At 36.7% G+C, this 15,357-nt stretch overlaps 1 protein-coding gene across 4 annotated transcripts in view; it reads right to left on the bottom strand.

Annotated features, from left to right (window-relative positions):
• The window catches only part of LOC135134450 (serine/threonine-protein phosphatase 2A 56 kDa regulatory subunit epsilon isoform), a 94,311-nt gene that overhangs the window by 62,047 nt on the left and 16,907 nt on the right, over nucleotides 1-15,357 (bottom strand). The window lies entirely within an intron of this gene.

The following is a 15,357-nucleotide window of genomic DNA, read 5'->3' as shown; positions in this document are numbered from 1 at the left end:
AGTGTAGAGTTAATTGATGACTAAGTAACTCCAACCCTAGCAAAACTATACTTTTCGCCGGTTTCGCACGTGGAACTCATCAATGATGTTCCACCAATAGGGTACGACAAAATGTATTTTAAAAAATTCAGACCACTCGATTTAACCATTACTTGACCCAGTTCTAACTGGGCGCTCAATTACACCAGTGAAACAATTAACACTTAGTCCTCGTGTACTTCCTTGCGAGAAGTTTCAGCACAAAAGTGAAAAACAAACAACTCTTTAATTATGTAAGTTTCCGGATGCGAAGGACCGCCATTCATTGTAACAGGACAAAGGCATTTTCATTTTTTATGTGCGGGACGCAGGATTTTTCTTTAATTTTTTAATTTGAAAGAACATAGATTTACGCTACACCAGGAGTAACAGGAGAGCATTATTTTCTCCCTACTGTTTGTTTTGACGTAGTGTTTAGAATCGATTTAGAGACATCACTCGCCCTTTCACTGATAACTATTTTCATGACCTAATGAACAGTTGACGTCACTCAGTGTGACGTTACCGATGAAAATAATGCAGGTAATGTAGTAAACAAATTCTTTTGGTCAGGCGATTGGAACATTTAATTAGTTTTTGGATTACTAAACGCTATATTTTAAACTTTTTTAAAAAGTTTGTGCAAATTACTACAAACATGTAAGTATGTAAGTAATATACCAGATGTTCGACTGCTTTGACAGTGTCTTTGCGAACGTAAGGCGTAACATACGTAGTACGTCGAATAAAATAAATGAACACATCTAATTTCCACATGAGGTCGTTCTTATTGATGGCATATCATTATGCCGTAACTGAACCAATCTGACGGAACAAAATAAAATTGATGTTTTAGTTTTATTTTCAATATTTTCAAAGTTATTCAATATACTGAAATCTGTATATTACAAAATGAAAATATTGAAGTACGCTGTGTCTTTTTTATGTAAAAAGCAAAGGCTTGCCTAATTTTTAAAAGAATTTGAAAAGATCTTGGGAGCCCTAGTATCTTTTTTTTAATTTATCCAAAAAACTGAAGTTGTTTTATTGCCTGTGCTGCAAGGGCCGAAGAATTTCTGTCTAAACAACTTTAGACAAAATTTTTTTAAGTAAAACTCCATTAAAAATATTTTGCAACAAATGTATGTTACCACAAAACATCGAAGACTATTAAGCTTTTTTTTGGTTGTCCACATTTGCTATTGTTACGATGATTGGGAATTAAAATCGGTGTGGGTTAAACTTAACAATTTATTTCTTAATAACTCGGCACGACTTGTCTGGCTCTTCTTAACATTCGTTGGACTTGACTCGGCGGAATAATAATCGTTCCCGTGAAATCTATTTAAACAGCACGCGGTCCTACGCCTACGTCACCGTTTCTGTACTTCTCCGGAACCCCCATTCGCGACTTCCGTTTCCAGGTCTTTCTTTAGCGAACGCCGCTTCGACCAGCCAAAGAGTCATACTACACACTAGAAGACCCGTAGGCGTCATACCGGGGCGGCGTATGGGTTTATTTCGTAACACTGTAATACCCACCTGAAAACACAAGTTTTGAAGTCGGGGAACTATTAGAAATGTAATGTGTAAAAGTAATCTTTATTCCAAACTTAGTTGATAAGAAGAAAAAATTAAATTTTAGGGCCAATTTATTCCAGACAATGGACGTTTCAATCATTAATTGTGCCGTTTTTCAGGTATAATAAAGTTAATGACTCCACCATAACAATAACATAATAATGAATGTAATAGCAATTTTAATTATAGGAAAAAAGACGGTTAACGACTAATAAACTGATTGAGTTGCCAAGTACAATATTTTTGGCTTTCTTTGAAGCATCTTCAGAATTTCGTATAGAAAAATTTTGCACGACTTTTCCAAGGTGACTGCAGAAAAATGACTGCGTTATCAGTTATCACATATCCTGAACTTACTAAAATTTATATCAATCAATTTCAGTTCAAAAACAAATAAAAGACGTGGGCGAACAATGTGGATTTTCAATTTCAATATTTTAGTACATTTGAGTAGACTGGTGTCCTTGTTAATAACTAAGTTGATCAGACTTTTAATGCGAATTGAACCAAAATCAATTGTAGTTAATTTAACATATACACGAAACCACCGAAAAATAACAAATGCACCTTTCTCATTTTTACGGTAGATGTCACCGACTCGATAACGATGAATGTACACCTCTGCAGAAATTGTTGAGGATTAATAAGACTTTAAATTTTTATTAGTCGTATAAAGATGGGGGCACAAATACTTGAGATCTTGAAGACCTTGAAGTTGAAGACAGTGTACCTCTGTACGGACAAAGCCAAACCCAAACCCATTAAAAACCAGTAATGTTCTTATACATACTTATATTGAGTCGTCCCATAAAATTTTTCAGTTGCATAACTTCACACTTCTCCCAGTTACTGGTGGAATAAATGCTTACTGGTGTAAAAAAATGTATGACTTGGGCATGATTGCCTAGAAAAACGATACTTTAACAGGGGGAGTTTTTCTTATCGTAAAACTAGAACAAACATGATTCTGGACATATTTTGAAATTAGTGCAAAAAGTAATAAAACAACAGACCATTCGACAAGAGTCTCTTTTTCATCAATATGAGGTTTTGCTTTCCGGGACAATAAGAAAAATACCTTCAAAGTAAATACCATAGTAACACTGTTTAAAACGAAAGCAAATAGTACTCAATTTTATTATACCTTATGAGAGAAAACTTTCCCAAATAAACAAAGGATCACACAAAGAGTTATTTAGATAGTACACACATAGTTGCATCACATTATTAGCAATGTTTGAACAACTAGGACAAGAATATTACGATAACAACCACGACAGATTTTAATATGTACATAATATACATTCTATATTGGACCTTTTTTTTAAATAATCCTTCATAATGTATTATCATCCTTGGAACACGCAAATTTGTCAAATTCTTCTGTTCATGCGATTCCCTAAGAAACAAAAAGGCTTCTGTGCTCGTATGAAATTTCTTCCAATTTTGTAAAAGAAATTTTTACAGGATGTAAAAAAAAAGAGCCAAAGATAACCCACAATGTTCGACTGTTAAATCTTGCCATGTCTGCTGTTAGGATAACATGTTATCGTTGTGAATCATGGGCTTTCTCGATAAGTTCAAAAAGTTCCGTCCACCTCTTGTGACTTTTAATCTCATTAATTAATCAATTGTAGACTTTGTCAGTAAAAACATTCTGATGTTATCGGCTGGCAAAAGCTCGGCAACCAGTTTTATTGTGATTGTACCACCTACTAGCGTTGCTCACCATAATTTCTCAAAGGATCAAGTTACAGAAGTCCTACCTGAAAATGCATTTTTTGGTTTCAAGGACAGCAAATACTATGGCCCATATTATCCTTTCCAGTATTAGATTCTTGTTTACAAGCTTGTTCACCTTTGTTTTTCCCGAAAGGGCGAAATCAAAACGGTGAGTTTTAAACGGTAAATACCCGTGACGCCTGATGATTCAGTAGCTACCCTCCGTGATCATAAAACATGATTGTACATTTATAGCGTTTGCCTTATCTAAGACGATAACACATGCTTTAAGTTGCGTCCAAGTTGGTCACATAGTCAATATACATATGTTCATCTTAGAAACATACCAATTTCTCCATGCTAAACATATCCAACTTTGTAGTTGAAGACAACGTGCTAACAACACCCGTGATTCAGCCATCAAACTACGAAAACGACACATCGACAAATAATAATAATAATACATAATAATAATAAAGGTCTTTATTCAATTTTTTTGTGGATGAATCTGGTGTTGTTGCATGGAACTGTACTATGCTCTTGTAAACTAGAAGCTTTTAACTAGGACGCTGAGTCACTAGCATTGAATTTATACAATTGTATAACACAAAATCTACATATGTTCAACAAACTCGACAACATTAAGCTTTTCCTTGTAATTACTGTTCAGGAAGCATCATAATTCTAGAAGAAAAGTCTAGAATTGCAGCATATCAACAGCTTCGAAACTGGAACGATGTCCTGATAACACACAATGACAAAATTGAGAGAACATTTGCAAATAAATATACGTAAAGCTGTCTAAATTTCTCCACTATACCAATTCCTAGATGAAGTACACTTAATGAAATTAAAGAATATCATCCACACGTCAGGACTTAATTGCCGCCATTCCGAAAAAATGTGCTCCCGCTGTAATCAAACTTGTGTCAACTTACGCAACAATTTGCAATATTGCTGATTCTAGAGAATCTGGGGTAACCCTGTATAGATGTGGTCTGTTTCGATTTATCCAAAGCTTTCAACAAGTTTTCTATTTATCGTATCTGCATAAAATGAAAATAGGCTGGAAACTGCCTACAAAAACATCGTAAAATTAAAGCATCGATCACAAAGTCTTTGTTGAAGTTGATGCTACTATTTTCAATTTCTGTGGATCCAAGAACTTGTGAGGACCGACCCCAGGTAGAAACAAGGAATTTTAGGACCAAAACCACATTTTTTTTATTTAATTAACACAGTTTCAAATTGACTTTCAATGTTTCTCTTATTGCATATTAAATTTTATAAGTACATACATACCTATATTAACCTGTAAATTAGATAACCAAACCTGATAAGGTTTAATAATATTCCTAGGGTTTTGTCGTCTGCCCTGCTATATTTATAATAGCTAAATAATTTAAAAAAATAGATACATAAATATAAAAAAGCATACGTTAAAATAAGAAACCTTGCACTGGAACATATAAAACAAATATGTATGCCTTTATTCATGTTAATACACAATAGTGTTTACACAAGTTAGTGCCTAATAGGGAAAAAATAATAATGTGTAACATTTATAACAATAAGGGTAATATATTTGAAAACAGAAATCAATAAGACTAGATTTTATATTTCAAACAAATTGTTATACAGATATTCATTGAAGGAATAATATGCGTGGTCAAGGAGGTGCTGTTTAATTTTCAATAAGAAAAGTTTAGGAGTCATTTTTTTAAAGGAATTCGGTAATTTATTAAAAAACTTGATGGTGTAGTATGAAGTGCCAGACTTAGATTTGCTCAGTCTTAATAATTTAAAAGCGATTTCACCCGTTCTAGTTTCATATTTATGAAACGACTTTAGTGGAAAATAGTTCCCAAAATTTTTAATTAAATGCTCAAGGCAACGAAATATAAACAAACAAAGTAAGGTAAAAAATTTTAGTTTAGTAAAATGTGGTTTGCATTCATCTCGGTAACCAATGCCAGCCACAATTCTAACAGCTCTTCTTTGAAGTTTAAAAAGTCTTTGTAAAGAAGTTGAATGAGCCCAATTTAGAATACCATGGTCAAAATGACAATGTAACAATGAGAAATAAGCGATTCTGATATATTTGGATGCTAGATTGTTACTTAAGTTACGAAGTAGATATATGCCTTTAGATATTTTGTAGTTACAGGTGGACAATACTTATCACGCTTTAAGATAAATTGCATGGTAACCGTTTTATCATTGTTCAAGCACAGACGATTTGCGCAGAATCAGTCTCTTGCCTGAACTTTTAGCCTATTATTTACATGCAAGGAAAGATCAGCCGATGGCGCTGCATTGCCCAAGGAGGTATCATCGGCATATAGCGTAATATCCGCAGACGGTATGAATTGAGGGAGATCATTAATGTATAGGAGAAATAAGATAGGGCCAAGAATGGGGCACCCCATAAACAATTCGGCATTCATCCGAAATTGACTCTTTAAAATAAACATTTTGCGTCCGATTACTTAAGTAACTCATAATAAGATTAATACTACTAGGATGGAAGTTATAAAAGTACAATTTGCGCATTAGTATATCAGGTGAAACGCAGTCAAACGCTTTGCTTAGATCTAAGAAAGCTGTAGTGTAAATTTCCTTCATTTCAAAACATTGTGTAATTTTGTCCAGTAAGGAAGAGATAGCAGAAGTAATAGAATGACCTTTTCGAAATCCAAATTGTTTAGATGATAACAATTTATCTTGCTCTACATAAAGAATTAACTGGTTTAGTAAAATTTTCTCAAAAATTTTCGAGATTATTGGCAGTATAATTATAATCGGCCTATAATTATTAGGATCATCTGGATCTCCTTTTTTTAAAATAGAAATTATTTTTGCTTTTTAAGCCAACAAAGCAACCATGATAAAATATGTAAGTACAAAATAATTATTTCAGATAGTAAGACGTGACTTCCACTACATTGTCCACTTAGAGAATCTGAAATTTCTTACTTCATTATTACTACATTTTACAATTTTGAAAAATATGTACAGCTTAAATTTACTCAAAAGAAACAAGAGGATTTATAGGAAAATCGGTTTTGAAAATTTCGCCCTATATTGTTGAACTTCAGAACATTCTACCACGGAAGCACACCAATATTGTATCACAGCTTATTTTCCAATGAAAATTTATTTAATATCTACTGTGTTAACGTCATCGGCTTTCTAGAGGGGATGAACGAATAAATTTTAGTTAATCTTCCTTAATTACCTGGAGTTTGGAATACATGTAATTAGTGTATTAATTATTACTATAATAAATGCGACAACTAAATCATTTAGGATTTGTTCGAATTCTAGTTAAAAGAGAGTAACGCCCATTCACCTTTTCCTATACACATATTTCGACTAATATGACATATTTCGAATTGTTTTGGATATTTACAGACTTTGTTTTCGATTTACTTCATTATTACTACATTTTACAATATTGAAAAATATGTTAACATTAGACATAAATAAAATTTAAATATTAAAGTCCCTAACAATTAACGACATAAAATAAAAACTGTGGGACACTTCCACAGAATCAAGTTGTTGGAAACTCTGAGTCTGTAGAAGAGTTATTTCAGATTTTGAAGTAAAAATTAATACTGCAACTTCTAAGACTCCATCAATTAAAAAAAAAAGAGACTACATCAGGTCCCTGTTTTACTAAATTATATTAGAATTTGTTTGAAAAATATAATAATCTTTAAAACTGCAGCAATTTATCAACATAACAGAAAAATTAAAAATACAGCTATGTATATATGTTACAGCTAATATCCGAAATCCGTTATTATGCATAATAACTAGACATTTTAGGAATTATGCGTAATAACTAAACTTGTCAGTTATTATGCGTAATAACTGAAATTTTCAGTTATTATGCATAATAACGGAAACGTTTAGGTAATATTGATAATAACTAACAGAGGAATAGAAATTATGCATAATAGCTGATTTTACAAAAAACGGGACAAGATGAGCAATTCAGGTTCTCATAGATCAATGAAAAGCAATGGGAATATGACGTTTCTGTTACTGTAATTTGTCCCGTTTTTTTTAAATCAACTGTACATGTGATATGTAGGGGAAAGGGAGGCAGCGTGGGTAGCTTTTTTGAAAATATTATGCATAATTCCTGTTCCTCTGTTAGTTATTATCAATATTACCTAAACGTTTCCGTTATTATGCATAATAACTGAAAATTTCAGTTATTACGCATAATAACTGACAAGTTTAGTTATTACGCATAATTCCTAAAATGTCTAGTTTTTATGCATAATAACGGATTTCGGATATTAGCTGTAACATATACATATAGGACGAGTTACTAAAAGCGCGCTTCTAGATATCTCATTAATTTAAGAACAAAATCCAAGGTTAAAGTTGTACAATTCTTTGAGGACCATATACTAAAATTATTTTGAGCTATACAGTGTGTTCCGTTTTTAAGGCGCAACACACAACTTATTTTTTTCAAATAGAATAGCCAATATATTTTTAGTTATTCTGATCAAACTCTTCTTAGGATTTATAACCATAGTTTATTTTCGGAATTCCGATATGACGTTGCCAAGTTATTAAAATTTTCTTAAAAATTTTTAACAATGGAAGGGTTCACAAACAAATCGCAATAAGGTTATTTGTAAAATCTGTGTCAAAATATTTTGTCGATAGATAAATAAACATACGCGTTTTATTGCAGTATAACTAAAATTGGGTAAAAAAAAATTATAACAATTTTCAAGTAAAGAAAGAACACTACAACAGTATTAGTATACTGTTGTAGTGTCCTTTCACAGGTGTATCTCAAATGAGGTTAGTACCTCATTTGAGATACACCTGTTAAAACTGTTATGACTTAAGCGGCTTAAGCCAAAGCACCCTTATAAATAAAACTGGCTATTGTAAGCTTTGTGGACCCAAAACGCAAGATTATTACTGTCCATTGTTGGCATAATGTAGCTGTGAACTGATTTAAGTAATACAATAGCCAGTTTGACTTACAAGGGTGGTTTGGCTTAAGCCGCTAAAGTCATAAAAGTTTTAACAGGTGTATGTCAAATGACGTTACTATACCTAGTAAAATTTTACAACCGCTACTTTGATGATCCTGTACTTCTTTACTGCATCTTATTTTATTTTTTATCTTCTTGTTTTGCTAAGTATTTTCTATATTGACAGTTGATAGTTATTGAGATTTCTTATTTTTTAGGGGACACGCGGCATATTTGAAGAAAAAACGAAGCATAGAGTAGAAAATACAGGGTGTTCTATTTGAAAAAACTGAAAGATCGAAATTTGAAAATTGTAAACTTGATTTTTTTTTAAAACACCGTGTATATTTAAATTTTAATTAACACTATAACAAAGCGGATACCTCTGTTTATCCCTCCATAAAATATTGTAACACAAATCTTGTGGACCCTTGCATTGCTACAAAAAAATAAATAAATAGATATATAAATAAATAAAAATAAAAATTGGAAGTATAGACGGCATTTTATTCTAAAAAACTGTTCTTTAAAACAAAGTAAATTCAACAAACCAAGTACAAGTAAAATGACTTTATCTATATCACGCGTATAACTACATTTTTAGTTGTGAATATTTACAGCATTTTTTTGTGGAAATAGCAGCATATTTTGACCATATTTGTATACATAACTCCAGACTTCAGTGTTAAGGGAATGGATCAACGCTGCTCTTGCGAAACTTAAAAAAAGTCCTTTATATAATTTCTTCGATAAATTGTAAAATACGACTGTGCAAAATTTTGAAGTGTCCCAATTTTTTGGAGAGGACGAGTTGACCAAGTTTGATTAGCATTTCACGATCATCTTTGAGTACCGTCAAAAAGTAAAAATAAAAAATCCAAAGAGCAAAGTCATGGTCAACCTGCATTTTCGTATTTCACCAACTGAACAACAGAAAAAGAAAAATGAAACATTTACAAAATTAACTATGTACCACAATCTTGTCCCCCGCTGTTGCTTGAAAAGTAAAAATTCATAAATTCATCGCATGCACTAAAAGTTCGTATCAACATTCTTTGAACTGAGACAATCTAGATCACAATAAAAGTTTCAACGCTTCTAAAAACTAGTATACAATAAAATAGTTACTATCAAAAGATAAAATTTATCTTTCGTTTTAGATAAAATATTAAAAATAATGAAGAAAAAAAAAAACTTTATTTTTATCACCAACAACTTTCATTATAGACATATTTATGAATGAAAATGTCAATTGGGACTGCTTGCACATTCATTAATATAATGGTTTTCCTCCTACACTAGATTCACATTTTCACAACACAAAAATAGTTCTCATTCTCACATTACCAGTAACAGTGAAAAACAAATTGAATAAATTGAGAACTGAAAAATTTGAATTTTTTCCAACAGACACCTACTCCCACCCTCCAAGCCCCGAGTCGAGACAACCCGACCACCAAATTAAATCTCTTCACACCCCCACCGCCCGCCCCCTCCACCGGTGAAGGTATTTTTTCAACCTCTAATCCCAAACTCCTACATCCATTAGATTGATCTCGTCTCTCCGAAAACCTGAATGAAAACGGATGTTGTGGATTTTTCTTGGACCATTTTACGCACGAAGGCGTAACGATCGCCATCTTATTTTTAGCTTCATGAAACCGAACGGCAACGGCATAAATTCGCCCGCCGAGACCTTACCTACACACAATTTCGAAATATAATCTAGTCATCGTCGGCATCCCAACGCACGGCACGGCGCACCGCCGCCGCCGCCACCGACCCAACGAAAATAGATCGATCACAATGAATGTTTGATGAGGATGTGGGGGCAACACGTGTCAGATTCGATAAGCCCATATTCTTTGTCATCGTCGTTGACTTGCGCAAATCTGATCAACCTGCATCGATGACAAAACGTGCCAAACGTCATCCCCCATTCATAATTCGCGGTGGTCAATCTCGGTGACGTTGGAGGAGACTCCTGCTGGAGTCTCCACTTCTCCTTGTTCGACACAATAGTGCTAAACCGCATTCATCGACAAGATCGATTAGCAAATAGAACGTCAACTTTTGAATAATGAAAAGTTCGCTGGGTTTTGTAAAATCGTCCAAACATTCATCATTGCGGGACCGGGGATTGTCGCACCATACATTTTATTTTAGAGCAATTGACGTCATCGCACCTTTCTGTGTTTAAATTTTTTTCAGAATGCGTTTGGCCGTCCAAGTTTTGCATTCCGAAATTCTTGGGTCGGTCTAAGTTTATGGAGCTTGTTCGATATTTTGAGGTAGTCGTCAGCGATTTGCGGTTTGGAGGGACAAAGTCAAAGCCAGCATTGAGTCATGTTTTGATTGTGTAACATCTGCTAGACGGCTAATGCGCTGGCAATCAAAAATTTTGCTACTTCCTGTCAACGGGAGACAGACAGTAAGTGGAAAAGGTTGAACAGTAGCTGCTACCGTGTCATTATTTTCATTAAACGTTACGACAAACAAGCGACTCTTGTTGGTGTGCTTAATTTTCATATTTTCGTTTAATGCGATTTTAATATTTTAAAGTATACAAACTGAGAAAACATTGAAGCCTGAGAACTGTACTTAGCAATTACGCAGAAACGCCGTCTTATTATAGAGGTTCTTATTTATTACGTGTAATTGCTATTACCGTTAGTTACTGCCACTACAAAGCACCAGATAATTATCAAGGTTTCGAAATCTGCTCGGATTTCAGAATTCTTGATTCCATATTCAAAATAACGAGAGACGTAAAATAAACAAAATTTGCGTCACACTTGTCACACAAAAAATGTGAAAATCATGCTAATTTATTATTATTTTTTAATAAGTGGAGATATAAACCTTGCAAATAGATCCACTTAGAGATTTTCCAAACCCTACGTTCTTACCACTCACATCACAAGTACAAATTTGATATACATATCTTGTTTTTTCCTATATTGTCAGGAACGCTTGCTACAATATTCAGTTCTTGAGCGATTACTATACGTTACCCAAGTTACATTAATCTGCACCTAATGGGTAACAGAAATGCAAAGTTTTAAATTTCCGAAACGAAGGACTGCGGACTGTCCATGATTGTCCGTTGTTTTTTCAGAAATTTCTTCATCCTCTTAACCACTATCAAAAGAATTTACTTTACACATGGTTAATCCGAAAATCTGTAAATACTATATTATCTCTGATTGTTCCGGTTCGAAGTTTGTTTAAAATTTTGTTTTGATTTTGTTTGTTATCCCGCGGATTGCTGACAAGTGTATTTTGGTCACTTTCCACTAGAGGCGCCATAGTACCGAGCAAAAAGGCCCGGTACTTGGGGTTGGCGCTGTTATCGAAGAGAGTTATCGAGAAACCCTCAGAGAGGTAACATCGCTAAGGTGGGCGTTAAGTGAACGCAGTTGCCATCTTGTGTGACGTAAATCGCGAATTGTTGTCGCGAAACTTAGACACGTGGTTCCTTTGTGCATGCGGTCTACAAACCCTCAACCCAGGAGGCTGAACAAAACAAGGTAGGTGACCTTTTGATGCGTTTGTCAGCTTCGATCCAAATTTTAATATTATTTTTTTGGAATTGTAAAATCGCCGCGAAAAAAAGGTGTTTTCAAAGCCTTTACGTCCAACATATGGTCCTTCGAGCCGGATTTAGGGTAATTACGAGAGATTTGTAGATTCCAGCACAAATTTGTTGTGGTTTTGCTAAGCGTGATTAGCACGCATTTTCAATTGATTTTAAATTATCGGAATACGTAAATTCGAGTTTACATAATGGCTACCGTTGCCGCGCTAAGTAATGGACGCGCTAGTTTGATCAAACGCGTGGAGGCTTTAGTGAATCTATCGCAACAAGCCAGAGTCCACGAAACTGTACGAGGAGAGTTTTTTATTCGAGCTGCGGACTTAAACCATATTGTTGCCCAGTTTGAGCAGCGACAGTTGCAAATTGTCGAATTATGCACCACCCCTGAGGAGCTAGACGAACAATACGAGGTGCAATCAAGATTTGACGATATGCAGTATTCAATTAAATCGGTTGCAGCGGAATTAAATCGCGAGGCCGCGCAGTCATCCGCACCCAGGGGCAATTTAACATCAAACAACGTCAAATTGCCCAAAATTCAAATTCCGACGTTTGACGGTCAGATCAAAAACTGGCCCACATTTTATGATTTGTTTCGGTCGCTTATCCACAATAACCCAAATCTTAGCGCAATTGAAAAATTTCAATATTTGTCGACGTCATTGTCTCGCGAGGCGTCTACCGTCATCAAAAATTTGCCGATTTCGGCGGCAAATTATGCTATCGCATTCGATGCGCTGGTGGCGCGTTATAACAATAAGCGCGTATTATTGACAAATTATTGGCAAGCGATCTATAGTGCACCCAAAGTGAATGGAGATTCGCCGAATTTGTTGCGAAATTTGTTAAACGTGTTTTCTGAAAATTTGGCCGCGTTGAAGCAGTACGATGAAGTCGATTTGTGGGACTTCACGTTATTAAATTTAATGTTGCAAAAACTGGACACCACGTGGAAACAGAAATTTGAGTTGAGTATTGTAGGAAATTCCGTACCTGCTTACAATGACCCCCAAGAATTTTTGCTTAAACATTGTACCGCGTTGGAAACTTCCGTTATGACAATGGGTCATAATTCCGCATCCGCCCTTCGTAAACCCACAGCTGCATCTTCCGTACCTGCCAAGCGTCCCGTGACGTCATCGTTTGTCACGCGATCACCAATCAACAAGGAACAATGTCTTAATTGTTCGGATGAGCACCCATTAACGAAATGCGATGCTTTCTTAGAAATGGAACCACGGGATAGACATACTTTCGCGCGTAAGAAAAATCTGTGTTACAATTGTTTGTCGAGGGTGCATTCGGTTAGCAAATGCCCATCTAAATTAAACTGCCGGGTTTGTGATTGTAGACATCACACGTTGTTACATTTTGTCCCCAAACCTAGCGCCGAGCCGGAAGAGGTGTCAGGGATCTTTGGGGACCCATCGGTCGACGACGGGGTCAAAGTAATGACACTAATGACTAACGCGATCGCGACCCATAGTTTCACTTTGTTGGCGACCGCGCGAATAATTGTGGTGGATTCGCGAGGTAAATATCGCGCATTTAGGGCGCTTTTGGATACTGCGAGCGAGGCCACCTTTGTCACAGAGCGGTGTGCAAAGGTTTTAGGGCTCCCTCAAACTAACGCGGTGGTACCAATTCAAGGCTTGAATCAAATGTCGTCAAGCAGTACGTCGGGTGTATTGAAATGCGAAGTGAGGTCACATTTAGTGCGTAACTTTTCATTGAAAGCTGAAATGGTCGTTGTGCCTCAAATTTGTGGTGACGTTCCCACAAGGGCAGTGTCACAGGATCGTTTGCGACAATTTCGTCACATACGTAATTTGAAATTGGCTGACCCGGAATTCGGTAAGCCACAACAAGTGGATGTCTTGTTGGGTGCTGATGTTTACGGACAAATCGTGACATCCGGCTTCAGGAAAGGTGGGCTCGAGAAACCGTCCGCGTTAAATACTGTTTTCGGGTGGGTACTGATTGGGGGTGTTAAGCGTAACAAACAACAAACCGCGGTTAGGTCCTTTTGTACGTCCATAGACAACTCTGTAGACGCGGCATTAAAACGCTTTAGGCAGCGTGAGCAAGTCCCACAACGCAGTATGGTGGCCCCGCAAGACGCTTGGTGTGAGGAAAAAGTCACGTCGTCGATCGCATGTGACATCCAGGGTAGTTACCATGTTCAATTACCTTTCGCCGACAAGACGCCGTCCTTATTAGATCGGTCCTCCGAATCAGCAGTGCGCCGTTTTCTCGTCCCTGAGTCGCGCCTCTTTGCGGCCGACCTATTGTCATTTGCCCGGGAAACCCTCAAGGGTGTGTTGAACACACACAGGGTGTGTGCGTGGCCCGACTCAAGAGTAACGCTAACGGGAATTAAGTCGCGGCCCGGTCATTGGACCACTTTTGTTGCAAATCAAATCGCGCCCATACAAGGTATATTCGAACCTTCGGCATGGAATCATGGAAGCGGCCCTGATAACCTAGCCGACTGTGCCTCGAGGGGGTTACTCTTACAGGAGCGTGTCACACATTCGCTATGGTGGGCGGATCCCATGTGGTTGACAGGTATTGAGTGGCCTCTACAAGTAGACCTAGAAGTTGGTACCGGTAGGGAACTTGAAGTACACAGAAGGGAATTGCATCATGCGTTGTTAATACCTGTGCGAATGGCACAAAGTAAAGTGTTTGCCAATGAAATCCGTTCATTGCAAAAGAATGGCACGTGTTCAAAACCATTCTACGAATTGACCCCGTTCCTCAACGACGGTTTGATTCGCGTCACCGGAAGATTGCACCAAACGGAACTGCCCTATGAAACTAAGCACCCCTTGTTGTTGCCGCGCTCGCACAGTCTAACCGAACTAATCATAGAGGCCGCTCATCGGACACACTTACATGTCGGATTCCGGACATTACAGTATTTGTTGTTGCGTGAATTTTGGATTCTGTCAAGCCGACGCGCCATCGAACATACCCTTCGACGATGTAACAGATGCTTTCGCGTAAATCCAAAGCCAATAACGCCGTTTATGGGTGAACTACCGAGGCCGCGAGTAACGCAAGCAAAGGTTTTCACGCACTGTGGAGTGGACTTTGCTGGCCCTTTCTCCATTACAATGGGACGGCGTCGGGGTGCGGCGCGGTTGAAGGCCTACGTCTGCGTTTTCGTCTGTTTTGCGGTAAAGGCCATCCACCTGGAATTGGTGTCTAACTTGACTTCGGAAGGGTTTTTGGGTGCATTACGTCGTTTAGTGGCGCGTAGAGGACAATGTACTGACATATATAGCGATTGCGGTACAAATTTCGTTGGCGCCAATAATCTGCTTCAGAAATATATGCAAGCACCGGCCGGTAGCTGCGGCATCAAATGGCATTTTAACCCCCCGTCGGCCCCCCATATGGGAGGATTATGGGAGGCGGGCG

The sequence above is a fragment of the Zophobas morio genome, unplaced genomic scaffold (genome assembly GCF_036711695.1).
Source record: "Zophobas morio isolate AGI-343-1 ecotype UQ-CSIRO unplaced genomic scaffold, CSIRO_AGI_Zmor_V1 ptg000023l, whole genome shotgun sequence".
In the NCBI taxonomy this organism is placed as follows: domain Eukaryota; kingdom Metazoa; phylum Arthropoda; class Insecta; order Coleoptera; family Tenebrionidae; genus Zophobas; species Zophobas morio.
The sequence above is the reverse complement of the archived record's forward strand: the minus strand, read 5'-3'. Positions and strand labels throughout refer to the sequence as shown.